Here is a 24,760-nt window from a genome sequence, read left to right on the forward strand (position 1 = left end):
GTCTATTCATCAAAAAGAAGAAACAAAAATTCAAACATTTCATTACTGGTGTGAAGCTAGTAGACCAATATAACTGCATGAATAAGTATTATCAAATAAATTATCATCATATCAACCTAGTCAAAAAGTCATTAAATGCTCCTATAGAATAGAGGTCTCAAGGGTCAAGGTGTAATAGACAAGGTGGAAAAAGATAAATAAAGCATTAATTTATTTACTCTTTTGAAACTCCAACAATCTATTAATTTATTTCTCAACACCATAAACATATGATTTGCTGAAAGCAAAATTAGGTATTTATATAGACATATCATTTATGTGTTTACAATTAAATATATTAATGATAGTACTCTACAAAATTTTCTAAAAATTTAAATATCTTATAAGATAAAAATAAAATAAAATATATTTTTTCATCAAATAACACAAATTGAAATATATAAATAAACTTATAGTTTTTGCACCACCTTGTAAATTTTTTTATATAAATTTAATATAAAAATAAAACATGAGGACTAGCATGACGTGGACTTTAATCTCCTCTCAACAAATTTTGGAAAATTGGAGATACATCTTCCTTTCATTCATTATTATTGTCTAGGTTGAAGAAAAAAATTTTGTTTAAGCAAAAGATCAAATTGTTAAGCATTTTCATTTTAACATAGAAAAACCAAATTCTCGTGCCCTTAAATCAACAAATAAGACTTGTAAAGGTGCAGTCTCATTAATATGGTGTTCACAAATAAGACATCTAGGGGTCTGTTTGGCTGCGGGAATAGGAATAGCTATTCTGGAATAGAAAATGGGGGTACATATTCCTATTCTCCGTTTGGTTCAGCCGGAATCTGATGGGGAATTCGCAGACCCAAAAATTTATGTTTTCTAAAATAAATAAAACTGGAATAGGAATATGTATTCCAATTCCACTTATTTTGGTGGAATTGCAAAACCTCATTTTTGGACCAAAATTGGAATACGTATTCCTATTTTATTTCGTATTCCAATTCCGATTTGGTGCATCCAAACGAAGAATTCAAAATTTTAAGAATTTACATATGCCTATTCCACTTGTATTCCCGAGGCCAAACGGGCCCGTAAAGGTGCAGATTATTAGAAATTTGAGCATTTTTAGAATATATTATTTTATGCTCTCTTAAATCTCAATTTTTTTTGGTTGAAATACATAAATTGAGGTGGGATACTTCCCATGTAAAAGGACTATAAATGTCCCGATTACAATCCCTGAACGCTGCAGGTTAAGAAGCATCCTGAAGAAAAACCACAAGCTGTTTAGGTCTATATACCAATTCACGGTTTTGGTGTCACAGATGTGACATAACAGGTTTGACAATGGTTTGAGGAGGCTAATTAAGCTTTCACACTATCTAAGATTCAAGAGATACTCTGCAATACTCTTTAACTTTCCCCACCTTTCTGAATCAAATATTACAGCTGACAGTTTGCCAATGCTATCAGGTAAGCTGCTTAAGCTGTTACAATTTCCAAAGCTCAACCACTGCAGATTTGACAGGTTCCCAATGCTATTAGGGAGGCTGCTTAAGTTCCCACAATTGTGCAAGTTCGATTTTTGCAGCTGTGGCAGCTTGCCAATGCTCTCAGGAAGTCTGCTTAAGCCCTTGCAGCTAGCCAAGTTCAAGCACTCTAGCCGTGACAGGTTCCCAATGCTATCAGGGAGGCTGCTTAAGCTTTTACAAATTCCCAAGTTCAAATCCTGAAGATGTGGCAGATTGCCAATACTATCAGGAAGGCTGCTTAAGCTCCTACACTGGAACAAGTACAAGTGCTGCAGTTGTAATAGGTTGCCAATGTTACCAGGGAGGCTGTGTAAGTTCTTACAATATCCCAAATTCAAGTGTTGAAGTTTTGATAGGCTGCCAATGCTATAAGGGAGGTTACTTAAACTCTCACACTTTTCCAAATTCAAGTCCAAGTACTGCAGTTGCCATAGATTGCCAATGCTATCTGGGAGGCTGCTTAAGCTCTCACACATCATGTCCAATCTCTGAAGCTAGGATAGGTTCCCAATGCTATGAGGGAGGATGCTTAAACTCTTACACCATCTCAAGTTCAAACACTGTAGATGTGACAGGTTGCCAATGCTATCAGGGAGGCTACTTAAACTCCAACACTGTTCAAAGCTCAAGTACTTCAGCTGTGACATGTTGCCAATGCTATCCGGGAGGCTGCTTAAGCTCATACACCATCTAAAGCTCAATTTCTGGAGATGTGACAGTTTGCTAATGCTATCAGGGAGGCAAGTTAAACTCTCACATGATTCCAAGTCCAAGAAGCATCCCGAAGAAAAACCACAAGCTGTTTAGGTCTATATACCAATTCACGGTTTCAGTGTCACAGATGTGGCATAACAGGTTTGACAATGGTTTGAGGAGGCTAATTAAGCTTTCACACTATCTAAAATTCAAGAGATACTCTGCAATACTCTTTAACTTTCCCCCACTTTCCGAATCAAATATTACAGCTGACAGTTTGCCAATGCTATCAGGTAAGCTGCTTAAGCTGTTACAATTTCCAAAGCTCAACCACTGCAGATTTGACAGGTTCCCAATGCTATTAGGGAGGCTGCTTAAGTTCCCACAATTGTGCGAGTTCGATTTTTGCAGCTATGGCAGCTTGCCAATGCTCTCAGGAAGTCTGCTTAAGCCCTTGCAGCTAGCCAAGTTCAAGCACTGTAGCTGTGACAGGTTCCCAATGCTATCAGGGAGGCTGCTTAAGCTTTTACAAATTCCCAAGTTCAAATCCTGAAGATGTGACAGATTGCCAATACTATCAAGGAGGCTGCTTAAGCTCCTACACTGGAACAAGTACAAGTGCTGCAGTTGTAATAGGTTGCCAATGTTACCAGGGAGGCTGCTTAAGTTCTTACAATATCCCAAATTCAAGTCTTGAAGTATTGATAGGTTGCCAATGCCATAAGGGAGGTTACTTAAACTCTCACACTTTTCCAAATTCAAGTCCAAGTACTGCAGTTGCCATAGATTGCCAATGCTATATGGGAGGCTGCTTAAGCTCTCACACATCATGTCCAATCTCTGAAGCAGGGATAGGATCCCAATGCTGTGAGGGAGGATGTTTAAGCTCTTACACCATCTCAAGTTCAAGCGCTGTAGATGTGACAGGTTGCCACTGCTATCAGGGAGGCTACTTAAGCTCCAACACTGTTCAAAGCTCAAGTACTTCAGCTGTGACATGTTGCCAATGCTATCCGGGAGGCTGCTTAAGCTCGTACACCATCTAAAGCTCAATCTCTGGAGATGTGACAGTTTGCTAATGCTATCAAGGAGGCAAGTTAAACTCACACGATTCCAAGTCCAAATCCCACAGTTGCGACAAGTTGCCAATGCTATCAGGGAGGCTATTTAAGCCCTTACAGCATCTCAAGTTCATTTCCTGTAGCTGTGACAGGTTGCAAATTCTATCAGGGAGGCTGCTTAAGCAGGTACATGAACCCAAGTCCAAGTAGTGCAACTGTGACAAATTGTTAATGCTATTAGGGAGGCTGCTTAAGTTTGTACATCCTGCCAAATACAACTTCTGCAGCAATAACAGGTTGCCAATGCTCTCAGAGAGGCAGGTTAGGCTAGTGCACAATCTCAAGCCCAAGTACTGCAATTGCGACAAATTGCGAATGCTATCGGGGAGGCTGCTTCGGCTGCTACAGTTTCCCAATTCCAAATACTGCAACTGTGACAGGTTGCCAATGCTATTAGGGAGCTGCTTAAGCTCTTGCAATATCTCAACTTCAAATTCTGCAGCTGTGATAGGTTGCGAATACTATCAGGGAGGCTACTTAAGCTGTAACAAAATTTCAAGTTCAAGCATTTAAGATATGACAGGTTGCCAATGCTATTAGGGAGGCTGCTTAAGCTCTTGCAATATCCCAACTTCAAATAGTGCAGCTGTGATAGGTTGCCAATACTATCAGGGAGGCTACTTACGCTGTAACAAAATTTCAAGTTCAAGTGGTGTAGATGTGACAGGTTGGCAATGCTATCAGGGAGCTTAGGAGTTGAAATGAGGGGACTGATTAAAAGCTCTGAACTATGACAATGTTTAATTTGCATAATCGTACATTGCCAAATGTTATCCAATGTGCTGTAGTGTCGTGGTATTAGTCGTTTCTTTGCTGCCCTAGTAATTCCAACTTCAAAGGAGCAATTTTTCAAACATAGCCATATCAAACTACGGGGCAGCATATGGACAGTGGATCTTTTGTCGTGCATTTAATGGTCAGATCCTCCAAATGAAGATAGCGAAGACCTTCTGTATAAAGCATTCCAAGACTTTGCGGATTGCCTCCAATGAGCCGAAAGTGAGACAAATTATTGGATACGGTGTTTAAATGGGTAGGCTTCCACTTGCGGGTTCCCATTTTTTCTTTTTCGGCAATAGTTTGCCCCATATCTCGCAATTGGTCATGCATATCAAAGAATCCTTCGTCATCAATCTTTATCAATAACTTCATGGAAAGATTAGATATAGCAGTGTGCGCCTTCTTGTACATGGATTTCCAGAAAACAACGGGCCATGTTTCTCTTCTCCAATAAAGAAGCAAGCAATGTCTATGAATATTTCTTTTTCATCATCAGTAAGGGCTTTATAGCTGATGTAAAGTCTGTTATAAATTTCTGAATTCTGAGTTATGTCGAGAAAAGCTTCCACCCAGCAGCCTTAGTCCTCATGCTTATCATACAAAAAGGACCCAATGACTTCCAATGAAAGAGGATGCCCTTTACAAGCTTCCACTATGCTCTTGGACAGATCTTTGTGACTGGCACTCGGACTTTTCCTGAGAAAAGCATGCCAGCTAAACAACTCGACACCTTCATTTATCTCCAATCCACTCATCTCGCGGATACATTCCGATGAAACCCCAGCAATATTGAGGATGTGTCTGTCCCTTGAAGATATAATAACTCTGCTGCCAAGAACCAACCAATCAATAATGAGAGCATTCAACTGTTCTCTAGAATCCACATCATCCAAAACAAGTAGCACACGCTTTCCTCTCAAGAAATGCTTCAACAAAGATACAACCCTATCAACGCTTTCCACATTTCCATCAAAATCTGGCAATTTTCTTAAAATAACTTCCTGCAATTTTGTAAGATCTGCAGGCTCTTTAGCAGTGGCACGGACATTAGGTACAAAAGCAGCAGTATCAAAATCAAGATAAACTTGATTGTACAGGGCCTTCGCAGCTGTAGTCTTACCAATACTACCAATTCCCCATATCCCAACTTTTACTACTTTGTCCTTTGAATTAAGATTTAGTTTCTGAATGAGAACATTCTCGACACTCTCCAATCCCACTGGATGCTTGGCTACTTCTAAGGGCACTATGTCTAACGTCTTAATAACATCATTCACCACCCTCTTTATCATCCGCGCTTCAAAGCTGCAATGGTGGAAATACTTAAGTCAAAACAAATTGAAAAAACACTATATATGGTAGTTTTGTCTCTCTATATATATTTAATTAAAATGAGGGGGCTGGCGAGAAAAAATTTGGCACTGTTTGCAATTTTTTACATCTACAAATTATTTGACTCAATAAACATAAAGCAGTGTCACAATCCATTTTACGTTGGCTAAGAAATCGATTTTTCTTTGCCAGGTGGACATTACTTGAAAATGTTTTTCTTTCTAGTATTAAATTTACGAAGTAAAAAATATATATAAAGAAAATGAGAAATTTCCCCAAATTAATCGGTCATTCAAAGATGAGGAGAATAAATTAATAGTTGCTGTAAATAAAGAGGCAGACTGAGTGTTAAGGGAAGCATGCAAGGCATGCACAAAATAATTAGGGAAATATTTCTCAAATAGCTTCCATATGTTTCCTATTCCGATGGTTGACATGGGTGGAAAGAGATGATTCATACAGAAAGTAAACAGACAAGACTGTGACAGCTTTATGAGGACCAATGTTTTGAGTTATCAAGGGGGAAGCAAATCAAGATTTCTATACAGATTCAATCCCTTTCATTGGAGCTAGATTTTGGGGGAATAGTGTTCTTCACTGTGGATGATAATCAAGAGTTTAATATCACTGTATTCAAGCACTAGATAGCAGGCCTCATCTAATTCATATATTGCTCATTCACTTCAGCATTTGGGAGAATTTGGATAAGTTACAGCTGGGTCTAACCCACCCTTCTCTTGGGTGCATCCTTTGTCCTTATCCACATTGCAAACAATATTATTTGTACGTCATCTAAACTTTACTGGTTCTTTGTCTTTTCAAGTTGGTAACTTTAGCATTTTGAACTCTCCTTTTTGGGTGTCATTTATATTTGGCTTGGCTAACATTTATCTATGATCATTCGATTCATCTGTTTTATAGAAATTGGATTTTGGGGGGGATTGCATGTATGTATTCGGATTACTGATGCATATTTTCCACATTTTGAGGGTTGTTGTGTCTGTAAATGTTCTTACCCAAGTGAGTCTGTATCTGTATCTGCATCTTATTACCATATATCATTATTATTATCATTATTTTGGGGAGGTCACAACAGTTGGGCTTGAGATCTTCCTATTTTCCTGCATGCTAGGAGACAATTTTTCTGTGAAGCATTATGTCAAATAAATCACATGTCTTTGTTCATTCAAACTATGCATGCTTGTCTACCTACACATTCCAGCTGGTTCAACACCATGGCAGGGTCAAATTAATTTCATCGATACACTTTGTCATTTAGTATGGGCTCTTTGAGTGCCTATATGCCTAATGCTTTGTCTTTGCATGAATGATGTCTTTATTGGCATGTTAGGAGAACTCTGTGAATCAGGCTTTACATATTACTACTTTGAAATTACCTTTTAGAGGGGCATGACTAGATCTTAGCGCAGTCATTCCAAAAGCCGTGACACTTTAGTTGCTATGTTTCTCTGGTTTCTTGATTGAAATTAATGTCTATAGCTGTGTAGAAGGCAGGTGAGGTGTTTCCTGGTGGCATCAAAGTGTGAAATCTGCTCATCATTTTTCTTATAAAATATGGATTTGTCATGTCATATTATATCCAATTATGCCTCATATTTATTTTGGTCATCTTTATCACAAGAGCACATAGGATTGCATGTTGTGGTTTGCAACTTCATGTCTTCATTCCATTATTTTGTTGTTGTTCCTCCACCTTTGATGAATCATGATGTCTCTTTTCAATCCTTTGTGGGTGTTACCCAAGCTTACTTCCACATACTTAATTGTGCACACACTTTGATGCCATGTGCCTAACTCTCGTAGCTCGTATGCTCCTTTCAAACTCAGTACACTCTACAAACCAGGCCAAAATTATATAGATATAACATTTCTAGCAGCTCCACTTAGGCATTGTGTTTAGACACTGCATCTCCTCTATGATCTTGCCTGTGTTGTTTATCTTATGCTGGCTCAAGTAATGTCCTTTTGTAATTTTCTGCCTATAGTATGAGGTGAAGCAGCCAACCTGTAGTTAAAATTCTTTCTTTATGCATACTTATACTAGCATATGGTTGAATTTGCAATCGACAAGATAATAAGCTTTTTATTTGTGGAGGCATAGCAGCCGTGTTTCTCTTCTAGCCTTACCATGATCGAATGCTTTAGAGTCCAACTTGCATGGGCAAGTGTATGTATTCTTGTTGGGGAGTTTATGCTTCATGTAAAGAATTTGAATGCCAGGTGTGAGAATCTTATCAGTCTATCCTATTAATATGTTTGTTTGATATTTAGGTTGCTTGGAAATGAGTATGTTTGTATTGAGTAAGCCTCGTATTGATTTTCTTGATAGCTCAGTTCTTGTTATAGGTACATATGTCATAACAATTGTAGAAATGTTTATGTTGTTGGAGTTAGGCATACAAAACTGGATTTGATGAATTGGTGCCTACTTTTATGTTCTTCCTCTTATAGGCTATTGATGCCCTTCTTTTGATAATTAACATGTATAGAAAGGTATCATTTGGTCCTTTATTAGTAAGCTTTCTCTGACTAATCTAATTGAATTGTAGTTTAGATTTGAGAATATATAGAAAGTGGTGAACTTATTAAATGAATGTTTGATATGTTCATTATCATGTTTGGTATTTATAGGTGTAGTTATTTCATGATGCATTGGATGGGCACCAAGAATCCTTAACTTTTAGAAAGTATGCTTGCATTATGGTGTTCCAATGCTGCAAATATCTCTGTATGTATATAACCATAGTGACACGGAGATGCGTCCCCACCCTTTTTGCTTATGTCTGCCATGGCCCCCACTTAGAACCCTAATTATAGTGTTCTCCACCTACGAGAGATATATAAATGATATAAAATAATCTCATTTAACTATATTACTATTAACTATTGATATAATGATTAATAAATATAATATATTCATTAAGTATGATATAAGGTTATATATTACCATAATATAACGTAATCTATATATATCAACATATTGATATAATAATGATATTATATTACTATAATAATAAATATAATATAAAATAGTAATACATCAAATACTATGATTTAAATGTATAGTTATAAAATGATAAAGAATAAATAATATTTATGATAATTAATAATCAAATAAAGAATAACAATTATGAAAATCTTAATAATAATAATAATATATTAATCATATAAATAATAATTATAATAAGGGCATTAGAAGAGACACATCCCTTCAAACATGACAAATATCTAAGGATGCCATTTTTTTAGGGAATCACATCATCACTTAATTAAAATTTATGTTATCAAACACGGATGGAGAATGGGGTCATTACAACGTCTCGGAGACAGGGACACACTTGGGACTTGGAGACTCCGTCCCCTTGTCCCCAGCAGCGCCACCAAATTCTGCCACCTCCACAGAGGATGCCGGGAGGTTGCAGTATTGACTATTTGCTGATTCAACTATCTATGTTTGATGTTCCAATTCAATGCAATGTTGAACTATTTACTCTTTTACGTCTTTATATCTTATATTGCAAAATATATTTCCATAACTAGTATTTTAAGTGCCGTATATATACAACCTCCCTATCCCCACCATTGTCCTTGCACCATCCCCCCGTTGTTCCCCTTGTTGTCCCCAAATTAAGGCCCCTTTGTCCCCCCATCGCAGAAACTCGTCCCCCCGTTCTGTTGTCCTCCCGTCCCCCAAGGCGATGTAACTATGTATATAACTCAAATGTCTAGGAATAGAATCTGACTCCAAGATATGGTAGTGATGCTTAATGTTTTCATATGCACCTTGCATATCTTTGTTGTATGAGATGAGTTCAGGCTTTGATGGACTTCTTGGGATGCTTTTCAATTGAGGATAAGTTTCTTTTACATTAGAGAATAGATATATTACTACACACAATTTCATTACTTCTCTTACTTTTGCTTGGTTAGACTTCCTCGTTGCCAGGTTGGGTATCTTTGATGTCTGGAAAGATTCTGAGAAAGCTTAATAGCTTCGTGGTAGGGTGGTAAAGCACTCCTACAATATGCTCGCCCTTTTGTGTTCTTTACCTTTTGGAGCTCTTGTCAGCTTGATCATCATAAGCAGAACATTTTGAAATTCTTCAAAATGTTCGATGGCCTCTTTGGTCTATTTTAGGTTAGTAAGTTGTTGAATATTGATTAACACTGTCATTTGTAAATTTAGAACATCAGATAATAATCCCTTACTGTGTTTGTAAAAATATATATACTTTTCATTATATTGGATATTATAAATGTTTACTAGTCAAAGCATATTGACGTTGACTTTTGTGTACTTTTCCACTATTGATGTGGCACTTGTTTTGGGTGTCCAGTCCTTACGAGCAGCTACTTAAAAAAGGAAATTTAATAATGTAATAGCACAAAATCAAGTAAGAATTTTGGATTTAGGTGGTGTGTAATGTTTGTAAAAATAGAATTTAAACAAAATTTAATACAGTTACTAATATACTTAAAGGCATGGCACTTATGGATTACTATGGGTGATCTGTCGGTCTATAATTCTTTGGGAGGTAAGGAAGGAGAGAAATAGACAGATAGTTATAGGAAAACAGATGTTCCCTATTCAGTTGACTAATAAGATAAAAGCATCCTTTGTAGAGGTAGCAAATAGAAGAGTGGGCAGCATACAGATTAAAGAAGCATACTTTACAATCAAGGAGGAAAGAACAAGAGGCAATTGGATTGGAGTTAAGATCCCCGCCCACTTTAGAGTAGGAGGACAAGCTGCTATTTAGAAGAGGAAAGTGTGTAAATGGAATCCACCAGCCCTACAAGCTCAATTTTCACAGAGCTGCTAGAGGCAACCCTGCAACGGCTGCAATAAGGTGTGTAATTCATCATTTGGATGGATCTGTAGCAGCTCGATTGGCTAGACCCATACGTAATGCCACTAAAAATGAGGTAGAGATGAGTGCCTTAGCTAGAGGAAGGCTACAATGCAAATATTCTAGATTAACCTTGGTTGACATATTACTGCCGTCCATTTTTGCTATGTGTTTTGGCCCTTACTTTTGGCTTGTACAGGGCTCGATGTCTTGTCTTGTTTGCTTCCGTGTTTTATAAGTATTATGAGTTTTTCCTTTTATTTGGGCTCTCCTCTCCATTTGTCTCTGGCTGTGTTGTCTTCGGTCTTCCCCTTTTCCTCTGGTTAGTTTTTGTTTGCTCTACATTGACCTTTACCATGCCTTGCTTTGGTCATTCTTTTCCTAGGGTTTTTTGTGTTGGTTTTGTGCCCCTTCTGTGTCTGTCCCTTGATTGCTTGGGTGGCTCTATTTTTGTTCTTCCTCTAATGAGTTTGAGCCTCTTCTCTGATCTCTTTTACGTTTGGCTTCCTTACTCTTTGGGACCATTTTCTTCTTCTTTCTTTGGCCTTATAAGTTATTTTCTTTTGGCTTTCGTTTTGGTTTTATCGTCTTGCTGGTGTAGTATGTGTTTGTTTTTCTGGCCTTGGTGCTTTTTTCTTTTCTAGTTTGATGCCTCTAGGGGTTTGGATTGACCTTCTGGTAAGTATCTTTGGTTGCTTGTGGATGAATTGCGGTGGCTGAAGGTTGACTCACTCTTTTTACCTTGTATACTACTTTGTTTTATTGGCTATGGGCATTCATAGACCTCATGTTGTAGATATAGATATTTGTTATCTTTTCTGCTCTCCCTTATCTTTGGTTGATTCAGCTATTGTAATATATTTTCTTCTTTTATGGTGTATTCTGGTAAGTTGGGCCCTCTTAGATCTCTTAATGATTAAGCAATGGGACTATTGCTTCTTCTCATGGGATGGTTATGGAAGCGTCAATTGGTTTTATCTGAGGATGTGTGTTTTGAGGGCTTCTCCTCTGCTAATATATGGATGTAGGTTTGAGAGGAGCTTCTGATCTGAAATCATTAGATTATAGTTAGTGTATACATGTCTCTAACAAAAACTTTCTTAAAGCCATACTCATATCTTGGTATTTAGCTTTCTTTTGCACTTTGTAGAAATGTTGCAGTGCAAGTTTGTGGTTGTCTGTCTTTGCTCTATTTAATAATGGATGTTCTCTATAGAATGGTCTTCTGTGATTTTATCCAGCAAGTAGGCTATGTTAAGATTGGTAATTATTTGTCAATTATCATTTATTTATTATTATCTATTTATGAATGTCTACTAGATGGTTTGGTGGAGGACATCTTTTCTTCTTTGATAAGAGGTTTTTTCATAATAAAAAATGAAGGTAACTTCAGATGTATATCCACAGAGGATAGAATCTTCATATAGTAAATTTAATGCATTCTGAACAAATTAAATATAGATATGAATATCCTACTGTGGGTAAGGTATGTGTGTATATGTAGATTTAATCGTGGTTATATTTCATATATTCATGGGATATACTTGTGTCCATCTTGGGGCATCTGGATTCTGACACTATCAATGGACTATAAGGTGTTGAAATTACAGATGTTAGTGGAAGTATATAATACTTGTCCTCCCAAATCAGTCGAGATTTGTATATAGAACTTTATCATACTCTTCTTTCACTTGTCTCTGATTTTACTGCTCATGGGGAGTGAAATATTGACTGGTGGATAGCAGGGGCTTTAGAAGTTATGAAGATTGTTTTGATTTTGGTACTATGTGGAATCAACGAAGAATCATATATGTTACCATCCATTCAAGAATGACTTATTAGTAGGGCATCTTTGGAAAATTCAATTACATGGCAGTTTTTTGTATTTGATACTAACAAGGGTGTAAAAGAATTGTGGAGATTGTCTCTGAGTAATGTGGAGGTACATGGCGTTTGTTTTTAATAAGTGCAGAGTTCCAGAAAGTCTCTTAACTCATGGCAGGAATAAAGAAGCTAAAGTCAAGAAGTGGATTTGTATACCATTTATGCTATGCTGTAATTATCTGACAAATTGATTGTAGTTAATGGAACTCTGAAAATCTTATTTTTTAAAGTAATGGTCAAGACTGGTTGTTTCCTACCAATATCCATTTTGAACTGAGTTTGTAAAACATTTAAAATTAATAAAATAATTCCACTACAGCCTATTATCTATAAAAAAACAAAAATAAAAATAAATACTGTTTATTAACTCAAAATCAAATGCACAACATAAATTATTCAAAACCATAGCCCATTTTCAGTTGATTAACATCACTTAAAGTAATATTTACCCGCCTGTCATATCCATGGACCAACCTGAGCGTTTACAGATCTGATGAAGGGCGTCAGCCTACCGGTCAATCTCTTCTTTTTCGTACCCATCTGAATGGCCGCGATGTGTTTGAAATGATTGGCAATAGGTACTGTTCTCCTTTTCAGGATATCTGACATGAGTTGGAGCGACATGATAAAACAGAGGAATAATGAATCCATTGGACCTCAACATTGCAGCGGCCTCTCTGAGACACCAAGTTGATTCTGCATACCCTTTTGAAAATATAGGTATGCATACTTCACTGCTCTTTATTGCTCTTTCCAAGGTCTCGTCAATTATTTCGCCCTTCTTCAATTTCTCAGTGTCTAAGAAGACATTGAGGCCTGCAACAGAGAGAGCTCGAAAGAGATGGTCAACCAGAGTCCTCCTCACATCTGGCCCTCTGAAACTCAGAAACACATGATACTTCTTATCACTTTTGAAGGCAAGCCTAGTGACTACAGGTTCGTATGTGTGAAGGGGTTCATCAGAAATAAAAGTAGATGGGTTGGAGCAAGGGCTGGTTCCAGAAGTGGATGCCATGGTAATAACAATTGAACTGAACACACTAATAATACAAGAAAACCGCAATGAAAGAGGGCTTTTTATCGAGAAGGGGAGGAGAATAAACAATGAAAATTGGCTTCTACCTAGTTGGGGAGGAGAGGAAGTGCAGGAGGTCAAACAGTAGGAGAGTGGGGCAGATAGGTACGGATAAATTAATGGATTATAGCCTGCATTTTCAACTTTTAAGTAATTTCAACATTAAGATGGACCATTCGGTTTTGGCTATGGAGGGGCTAAAATGTACCTAAATAATCAATTTGTTTGTATTTTTTAACAAATTAACATTCATATATAAATTTTTAATTCATTAATAAAAGTGCATTTTGGTCTCTGTATAGACTGTATAGACAGTGACGGAACATTCTCCCCCTCTTTTATGCATATTTTCCACATTAGACAGCCTATTATTGCAATAATTTCTCCAGTGTGGAGGGAAGGAGAAAAAGGAAAATTTAAGGGTCCACAAAACTAACATAGTCTATGGAACAGAGCATCACTTTTATAAATCAAGTTTTTAGTTATTGATTAGGGAACTAATGTTTTCATTAGCTTTCTATTGAATTAATTTTTAGAACGACAAAATCTTATAATTTAAAGTTTCAAATGTCTTATTTTTAAAATATATTTTAATGCAATAATTTCAAATTTATGATTGGTTGGACTTAATTTTGGTAGGGAATAAATTTTTTATGTCAAAAAAATAGCTAAAAATACAGCTAGAAGCTCTAGAATTTTCAAGTCCTTCCTCTCTGCTCTATCCACTGACAATGCTCAGGTGAATATTTTAATGCAGGTTTGAACATTCATGCCCTGACCACTTCATTTATATATTCAAACATGAAAAGGAACTAATAAGCAAAAATTACAATTAAAGCTCCAAGTTTTGGAGTTCTTTATAATCCATATGAATCTCAAATTTTCAGCAAGAGCATTCGTGTTGTGTAGATTGTGTCAAATAGTTTTTCTTCGATACATAGGAAAATAGTCTATCAATGTGATCAGAAACTCCAAAGTTGGTCTCTATAGATTGTTGATTGTGATCACAAACTGCAATCTTGAGAAGTCTTTTTGTGAACAGAGACTACAAACTTGGGTTTTTTCTCCTACTTATTGTGTTTATGTCAGTGAAAGAGTAAAAAAGTGTTGTGGCAATTGAATTTGCAAGGGCCTGCATTCAACTTTGGTTGATTCCCGTGTTTTGGGTTCGTACAAATCCACATACTTGAAGACTTGAAGAATTATTGATTCCACTCAATGATGATGCAAGTAGGAGTCCCTTGTCTTGAGATCATCCCCATTAAACAATGTAGGCTCCCAATTTAATCTGCACTTGAACTATGTGAACCACCAACACCATTGTTCTCCTTGAAGGAGTGCTTTGGATCCATCAAGACTTTTCTCACATGTTTATGATAACAATCACTTTCCAATTCAAGGGGATTGTGACAATAGCATAAATGTTCTAGATATTAGTTTTTAAAAAATTAAAGAGAACATGGGGACATTTCTTAAGCATGGGGGCATTTCTTAAGCACATTAGATAAGTCTAGCAAGTTTGGTTGGTCCACACAAAATAACATTTATGAAATTGTGATATTGCTATCAGCATTTAACTGTGTGATTTTGAGTCAAACTCATTGACCCATGTTTCATGAGTAGTGATTAAACACAAATCCATCTCTCATGAGAATAAATGGAACACTTAGCATTCATTGGATCTAGGTGATGCTCACAGGGGTGAAGCACCGAGACTTCCAATGAGGTGAAGCACTCATTGGAACATTTATGAAAACCAAATAATAGCTACTACGTTTCATCTTAAATTATTAATTTTCAAATTTATTTATTTTCAACTTTTCAACTATACACTTTTAGATTTTAGTTCTTATTCCTATATTATAATGTATACTTTTAGTTCTATTTATTATTGAGTATTGATATTTATAATATGTTTAATTTTTTAATTAAAATTTATGGAAATTTATTTAAGAATTAAATTTTTTGTTTTTAATTATAATATGTGATAACTTATATTTATAATGTTTTATAGATTTTAATAATTTTTATATTATATTATAAATATAATGTAAATCATAAATTATGTGTCTAAATTTTTTAGATTTTATTAATAATAGATTTGTTATCTATTAGATAATTCTTTGAAGGTTTGTGTTACAATTAGTAGAAACTTGTATCAAATTTAACCAACAAATTATTGTACACTTCCATCAAATTCCTATTATCAGATAGTGGATAGTTGTTGAAAGATAAGATCATGACCAATAATTTCTACTCATTGATCAAATTGACTTCTGGTGATAGGAACTTTGTATTAGATACTTCAAAGCCAAGTGAGAGTTTGAACATAGACAAAATATCACCATTAAAACTTCCATTGAAGAAAAACACGGGCATATACAACTTCAATGAAATCCCCAATGCACATAAACAACATATATATTAACACCAATTGATAAAAATCAAAACAAAAATTGATCAAAATCAGAATACAAATTGATCAAAGATTATTCTTTGAGAAACAAAACACCAATTCAAATTTTTTTTGCCTCTTTTCTCACCAAATATCTATACTATTGTTTCCACTAGATCACATCAATATCTCTAAAATGAATGATCATAAATCTATATAGAGAGATATAAATATGGGTAGAGTCAAATAAAAGTTCATAGAGTTATTCATAAATGATAATGTCATTCTTTTCTATCTACCCTTTCTTCTTTATATTTTTGTCATGATTAATATTCACTATATTTTCGGTGCACCAATGTGTGATTACTTGTATACTAATATCTGTGGTTCTATAGATCGCCTTCTCAATGTCCACAAAATCATGTTCTATGGATTAAGCAAATGTCTTTGTCACTCTTGTGAAAGGACTAAGTAGGGTAAGTAGATGAATTTCCCTCATTCTCTCTACACCCCACCTACTTTATCTAGTTGTTCATGTGAAACCCACGAGATTAGAATGATGCTTAGGTATAATATGTAATATGTTATATTTTGCATTAGAAGTTATTTTTTTATTTTATTTATTGTATCAATATATAAATATAATTATATAAAATAATATATTTAATATTTAGTATAAATAAAAGGCAAGAGCCTACAACACAATGGTAAATTGTGAGCTTCATATGTGGGAGGTCTTGGGTTTGAATCTACTCAAGATTAATACTTAATTATAATAATTAATAACAACACATAATAATACTAATGAATCTTGACTTCGGCCTCCTATCGATCCAAAAAAAAAATAGTATAAATACAATATATATACTTTTAAGATTTTTCTAAACTATATATTAATTTAGATTATAATTTCATAACATGGTGTAAATGTAGAATGAGTAATTATTAAACTATATATTAATTTAGGTTATAATTTCATAACATGGTGTAAATGTAGAATGAGTAATTATTAACTTATTATTATTTTTATTAATTAAATATAGCTTTTTTCAAAAAAAATTATACTTTTATAATTTAAATTCTAAAGTAGATTTAAATAAGAACACATAATATATATATCAATTAAATTTGTAAATTTATTGATTGTTGAAAATTTCATAGAGAATCAATTATTATCATAGGCAATATATACTATTTTTTAATTTTATCATTTAATTGATGTGTTAAGATAATGTCAAATATTATGAAGATAAACTAAAATAAAATAGATATCAAATTAATTAATTAATTATATGTAGAATTAATTCAAATAAAAAAATTGTTTGTGAATCTAAGAGAAATCATAAAAAAAATATTAATTTAGATTTTTAACTCTGCAATGTAGCTTCCTGCCCGATTTTCACTTCCCACTTTAATGGCAACTCTATCTTTTCCAAAAGGCAGATACTGTAGTTCAATAAGAGCCCTTGTTTCTTATATAACATGATGATGAGGGTCTTAAGCTTCTCAATGTCCTTTTCATTGAATAAGTTGTGTCAAGAGAAATTAGTTAAATCTGTGAATTTGACTTGTTGTCCTTAGAAGTAGCATATTTAATAACAAAATGGTGCTCAATTTTCACATTTTCATAATTGTAAAAAGTACAAAACCACTCATCTTAAGCCTCTTTAGGCCTTTTCCAACACCTGATGTGAGTTAGTCATCAATTAAACAATAACAAGATTAGCTTTCCAAGCAATATTGGCCCTAATGTAAGACTTTTGAAGTTTGTCACCCACATGATTAAACTCATTGATATAATATTTTGTCTTCCTTCCTACCCTTCACTCCAATTTCTCTTATAAAATTTATCCATAACGAAAGCCTTAATTTTTTTTTCTATTACTAGGACACGTGTTGAAATGAATGTTTCATCTACTCATCCACTTGATGTCATGTTGCATCCACATCTTTTTTCTTAATGTAAGACTTTTGAAGTTTGTCACCCACGTGATTAAACTCATTGATATAATAGTTTTTTCTTCCTACCTACCCTTTACCCCAATTTCTCTTATAAAATTTATCCATAACAAAAGCCTTAATTTTTTTTTCTATTAGTAGGACACGTGTTGAAATGAATGTTTCATCTACTCATCCACTTGATGTTTTTTTGCATCCACATCTTTTTTCTTTTGCATAATAATCATTAAAGACAATATGAGGCCTTCTATTGTTTCCAATTTGTTGAATTCTTTTAAGATAGCACAGAAGATGAATCATAACAATAGCCTCAATAGGGGCAACTCTTGTTTCACTTAACATGATATCATACATACAATGCACTTGATTTTGAACTTGCTAGTGATCAAAAGCTTTTGAATACCTCAATTTTCTTCATTGGAAAATGGAAGTGTTGTTAGTCCACACCTCTCAACCTTAGAGGACAATCAGTAACACCAAAAGACTAAAAAGGGTTTGAGTAATCTTCCAATCCCAAACCTCAACCACTCTACACCTACTTTGAAGAGCATAAAGGGTTTCTATGCTCCCAAAATTCTTTTTTTCCTGTAGCTTTCCTATCTCAAATTCTTGTTAAAGTCTGCGTCAAGAAAGTTGCAATCCATAATTTCTTCAAAAGTGTTGTCATTAGAATAAAACTTATGTTGATTATGTTTTTTGCTAGTGGAAAGCACAATGATTTTAGTTTTGCTGATGTTGACTTGCATTCCCATCTTAATATAAAAATGCTCAAGAATAAATGAATAAATACTCTTAAAAATCCGAGCATATTTGGCAAGATGTTGTAGCAGCATTCTGACAATAATTAAATTTTTTACTTTAATATGGGTATATTTCCAAAGTGCTCCAAGGTAGAGACTTGTTTGTCTCTTAGGCCTATTTGGTTGCGAGAATAGAAATATGGGAATAAGAATTGTTATTCTAGAATAGAAAATAGGGATACATATTCTTATTCTCTATTTGGTTCAACCAGAATTTGATGGGGAATTCATGGAACCAAAAATTTATGTTTTATAAAATAAATAAAATTGGAATTCCAATTCCACCTATTTAGGTGGAATTGGAAATGTTCATTTTTTAGCCAAAATTGGAATACGTGTTCCTATTATATTCCTATTTGCAATTCTGATTTGGTGCACCAGACAATTCAAAATTTCAAGATTATACATATGCCTATTCCACTCATATTCCCACTGCCAAATGGGCCCTTATGGAATTGGATGTTTTAAAACACAATCTATGCCTCGGTGAGAGCACTTTTGTTACCACCACATTCTACCATCCATAAGCTTGTGGAGCCAGAAGGAGAAAAGGGCTTTTCTTTCGCTAAATGCAACTTTGTATTTGCATTGCTAGACACAACCAAAATAGTATATTGGTAAGGCGATCCTTGCACTTTGGCATTGGCAGCTTACAAAAGTCTTAGATGTTTCAATAAAATTGTTCAAAAACCAAATTGGATTTTTATAGTATGGTATGTGAATTATTAATAAATTTTGATTTTAAACTTTAAACAAGCCTGAACCTTTCTCAAAGTTTTTGTTTGGTTTTAAATACTATGTACTCGTTCTAGTTTTTAATTGAGTGTAATTTATTTTTGACATTTTGTTTGAAGATGCCCCTACAATAGTAGAACTTATATCTGTGATTTAGATAGTTTATTTATCTAAGCTACTTAGTTTCAACAGTTATCATATATTTTAAAAATGTGATATATTTATCTATATGTAAGAGAAAATAAAAATTAAAAAAAAATTTGAATAAATTAGTTTTGTAATATGGTATATTTGCAACCATAGAAAGATGAATTACAAGCTTTTAATTTATAGTGCTTGCATTGAATCTATTAAATTGAAAATAATACAAGTTCAACAAAACACCATATGCCAATTAAGGGCAAGCGTATGGTGTTTTGTTGAACTTGTATTATTTTCAATTTAATAGATTCAATGAAACTTAGCACTAATGGTAGTGCTCTTGAGTTTCTTTTCCTTCAATAAATTAAATCATTGTGTGCACAAAACAACATGGAAAAGGATATAAAAGGGTCATGAGAAGATTGATAATTGAAGCTTTCAAATGGGAAAATCGTATGTTCAGAAAACCAAATAGAAATAGAAAATGTTGGGTGTTTCTACTTCCTTTAAGTAAGGTAGTTTTAAAGAGCTCAGATGTGGCATATTGCAATCAATTTTCCCTGTGCTACACCAACTCAATGTTTTGCACCAAATAATTTCTACTACAACCAACTGAGATTTGAAAAAAAAAAAAAAAAAATCAAATTTTTACTCTCTCATCATCTGATTGCTCTCAGGTAAATGATCTATGAGTGTCTTTTCATCCACTAAAGGATTTTCAAATGCCTAGAAACATAAAATCCATTAGTTTTCTATGCTAATCCCTTTAGATTAATTGATTTGTAGTGTTGATATTCTACAAATTGATCTTCTACTCTTCATCATGTTTTATTGAGGTCTACGTTGTTTGAAGAAGTGATTTTCTTTTTAGAGCCTTGTATATTATATATCGTATAGTAAGAGCCATAAAATCTTAGTGGTTTATCATGTGGGAAAATTTTTATTTCCTTTTTAAGGATTTGTCTCTTTATCGTAGTGTCTCTTAGTTGATGTTTGGCCAAGAGTCTTATGGTCCTTTCATTATTTCTCCAATCCTTATGCTACAACAAACACTTTGATGTAAATGTTTCTCCAATCCTTATTAAGGAATTTGATGAGAAAAAATCCACAGATCCAGTAGAACAACTGCATGCAAGAACATGTCACGGAGAAGAAAAAGACAAGAGAAGGCAAGGGTTTGGCTCTGAAAATATGCAAGAATATATTATCAAACTAAAAGAATGAATTAAAATTTACAATTGATCAATCCTTATTGAAGGAGATCGTAAAACCTAAAAGGGAAACCCTAAGAGGTAAATGGCAATAGTACATTTCCCCTTGTTTTTTGACCAAAGGCCATATTGGCCTATGATTTCTTCTTTTAATGCCCGAGTTGGTCAAAATTTTGACCAAATTAGGGTTTATATTCCCAAGTTGGTCAAAATTTTGATCAAATTGGGTTCATAATGAAAAAACATTGTATCATTTTTTATTTGGTGAGTTTGTTTGGTGGTGGGAGTTTGTTCTTTGGTCTGCACGAGAGTTTTTTTTTGCCCTGGGCCTTGCCTTCCATTTCTTGCCTTCCATTTCAAGTTATAAATTGGATTTCTCCCTAAGACAATGAAAAATTAGATATCCTAGGTTTCTAGAGAGACTGATGGGACAAGGACGAATCAAGGGCAATGACATCAAGAAGTGGTAGTCTTTCTTGCCCATTAACCTCTCAAATATTTTGGACAAAAGTAAATGAGTGTTGTTTAGGGAGTTTCAAACCTACTTTGAATGTCATCACAGAGGTATAGCTCAAACTTTCTCCAAAAAAAATTTAAGGTTAGGGTTTCTATAATTCTCTATCTATTATTTGTACACATTTTACCTTTATGAGTGTTGGTGTGGTGCTTGGAATATATGAATGCCAGGAGAAAGAAACTGGGACATATTTTGTCTTTTTCATCTTTGACACATTGCATCCTCTTAGGGCTTCTGGCACAAAGTCTCTCTTTCTCTCAAAAGCCTTTGCCACTCTTAGAAGCTAAGTAGATGGAAATACTTCAAGATTATCTACAATGAAGACACATAGACCAAAAAATTGATATAATATAATAGGAAACTTACTTTTCTAAATGAGATCTTAATCGTCCAACTTATTTGTAATTTCTTAGCCTTACTGGTATATTAAAGTCCAAAATAATATTTTTCTTCCATTCTACAAAACCCAAGAGCATTACTCAAAATAGGATGATTTGAGATGTTACAAGGAGCAAAAATTTCTATAATACCCAAACAAAATAGAACTTGTGTCAAACCACAAGTAACCTGCAATAACTCAACAAAAATAATGGCCCTAAAGCCAAAAACAAAAGGATCTATTGGGTGTGCATCAAAGTCTCAAGAAGGCATCTCTATACACTTTTGAATTTTCATAAACAAAATCATCCAATATTCAAGCATGTTATTATCTATTAGACCACTGAAATGGTATTTTTATTTGTTTTAGATATATGGTTATAGTTAACATTAGGTGAAACTTTATGCTATCCATTAATTTGTAGTGCACCATAATGTATATATAGATATTAATTACTAGTTCCTCCAGAGTACCTAAAAGTATAAAATATACAATTGTGAGGATTTGGAAAGATATAAACATATTTAGCTTATCTTCAATACAATGAGGTTGGCACAAATTTTAAGATGATAGTATACAATAGGAAAATTACTCTTTCAAAGGTCGTATTAACTACTGGTCATTAAAATATTTAAGAAAGAAACATAATATTCTATCTCCAATCTAAATAAATACTTGACTTTCAAACTCTACATTTTTGCCAACCAAATAAACCAAATTTCAATATCATAATAACATAAATTGGTACAAGATTATTGCATTCTATAAACTTATGAAAATTAGTACCATTGTGAATAGATATAGTGGCACATTTATAGTTCCAATCAGTTTGAATTGTTAACCAAATAATCTTTTGACTTGTTAATTATACAACTAGCTTTACAAATTGCATTGTTGTGAACCTTGTAATTTTGAATTGAAATGATTTTAGGATTCAATCTCTACTTAAGGTCTTTCCAAAAATAGAAGTACAAAAACATTCTAATGGGGGCTACAAGTCTAATGTTACCCGCATTAGAGTCCCACAGAATATTAGAAATGGACATCAATGTTATCAAATCTTTAGCTTAGAAAGAAAATATTATATTTATGGTAGAGAATAACCCCAAAAGAGATGCGAGGAAAAAAAATGCTCATGTTTCTTACAGAATATATTTTTCAATATTTGCCTCCAACTTTTGCTAAGAATCTTACTACAGGCCATCTAGTGCACAATCCTAAAAAAGTATAATCATGAAATTAAATTGTATTTTCCCTTAGATCATTTAGCTTCACTTTTCAAAGTAGTTTCTGATCATTACATAGTTCATCTTTAACAACTAAAAGAATTTGATATGTGCAATGGAATGTATGCATGTCGGTGGTATCAACCATTTTTTTGGGGGATTATTTATAAATGCTCAAGATCAAGGACTCTAAGTTGTTGCAAGCTCACCAAAGGCTCAAAAATATGGCTTGACAAGATTCACAAGGAATACTTTGTGAACTAATAATTATAGCTACTAAAAAAGGTTGCACATATTATAGTGTGGGGGTCGTAGTGGAGAGGCTTGATATTCATTTATATGGGCCTTTTTGAAGTACTCTTTAACCTATTTTGAACATTGTAATGTGTATAATGTGTTTTATTACATATATGCAGTGGAGAAATCTATTGAAGTAGATACAGGTGAATTTGTAGTTCTCTTTTTCTTTTCTTTCTTAAGGCTTTTTGGAAAAAATTGATGCATTACCTATTCCCTAGGAGCCCGTGCAACCTGAGAATTAGGTCTTCCTCATCATGTGAAATGTATCCTCTTTTCACATCTAGTCATAAGTAGTTCATCCATCTCAATCAACAACTTTTTCCACATCTCTGCAAACCTGCCAACAAATTATAGTTCAACTGTCATGAATTTACTTTGAAGCAATTTAACCATTGTAATACTATATATAAATGCATCCATATGTGGATAATTCAAATGAAGAGTTGTTTAAATTTTGGAAAATAACACCCCTAACAAAGAGCTAGTTAATTCTTATTCCATTAAACAAATATGTTGGTTGGAGATTTCTAGCATGTTGATTCTTTAATGAATTAAAATGAAGTAAAGACCCAAAAACATTTTGCAAATCAATCAATTTCTTTGACAATACTACATAGATGTCTAGCCTATTGGAAATGATTGAAAAGATCATGAATGAAGAATAATGGAATTGGTAAAGAATGTTTTCAATCATTTTTTTGTCATTGATGTCAAACTTGAAGTAGATACACATGAATTTGTAGTTCTCTTTTTCTTTTCTTTGTTAAGGCTTTTTGGAAAAAAATTGATGCATTACCTATTCCCTAGGAGCCGGTGCAACCTGAGAATTAGGTCTTCCTCATCACGTGAAATGTATCCTCTTTTCACATCTAGTCATAAGTAGTTCATCCATCTCAATCGACAACTTTTTCCACATCTCTGCAAACCTACCAATAAATTACAGTTCAACTATCATGAATTTACTTTGAAACAATTTAACCATTGTAATACTATATATAAATGCATCCATATGTGGATAATTCAAATAAAGGGTTGTTTAAATTTTGGAAAATAACACCCCTAACAAAGAGCTAGTTAATTCTTATTCCATTAAACAAATATGTTGGTTAGAGATTTCTAGCATGTTGATTCTTTAATGAATTAAAATGAAGAAAAGACCCAAAAACATTTTGCAAATCAATCAATTTCTTTGACAATACTACATAGACATCTAGCCTGTTGGAAATGATTGAAAAGATCATGAATGAAGAATAATGGAACTGGTAAAGAATGTTTTCAATCATTGTTTTGTCATTGATGTCAAACTTGCTACTTGTAGGAATGACAATTGCTTAAGTGATCCAAGTACTATCAATTGGTTGATTGACAAGGAGGTGTCAACCAATAAGATGTAACTAGAGCACCTAGAGAAAGGTTGAAGTTATGATGTTGTAAACAAGTATAAGGATTAGTTAAGCTAGTGATGAACTAGTGTATTGATGACATACTCTAAGACACAGAGGATGGACACACTAAGACATGTCAAAGATGTGAGGTTTAACTAAGTTCATTTGAGAGAGCCGAGAAAATTCTTAGTTGAAGTTGAGCAAGTTCAACTTCAATGTGTACCGAGCAATCCTTCAGGTGCCGAGTAATTGTTCAAGTGCCGAGTAACTCAAGAAAAGACTTCAAGTGTTGAACATTAGTAAAAGTAGTAGAAGCCAAGTAACACAGAAGGAGCTGAGCATTAGTAAATCAATAATGTCAAGTTGTTGCATTATTTGTTAAGTCAAAGATTCGCCAGATCAGTAGTGATAAGTTTGT

General features: G+C 33.9%; 1 pseudogene across 1 annotated transcript; it reads right to left on the reverse strand.

Annotated features, from left to right (window-relative positions):
• Positions 1-1,107: 1,107 nt before the first annotated feature.
• LOC149555429 (uncharacterized) lies at positions 1,108-13,472 on the reverse strand (annotated as a pseudogene). The gene is made up of 4 exons (XR_016364470.1): positions 12,669-13,472; positions 4,226-5,437; positions 2,448-3,813; positions 1,108-2,338 (listed from the first exon to the last, which is right to left on the reverse strand). The product of XR_016364470.1 is annotated as an uncharacterized LOC149555429 (transcript).
• Positions 13,473-24,760: the final 11,288 nt, after the last annotated feature.

Source organism: Cupressus sempervirens, chromosome 5, assembly GCF_028749045.1.
Source record: "Cupressus sempervirens isolate cs-2001-9-10 chromosome 5, ASM2874904v1, whole genome shotgun sequence".
Classification (NCBI taxonomy): Eukaryota; Viridiplantae; Streptophyta; class Pinopsida; order Cupressales; family Cupressaceae; genus Cupressus; species Cupressus sempervirens.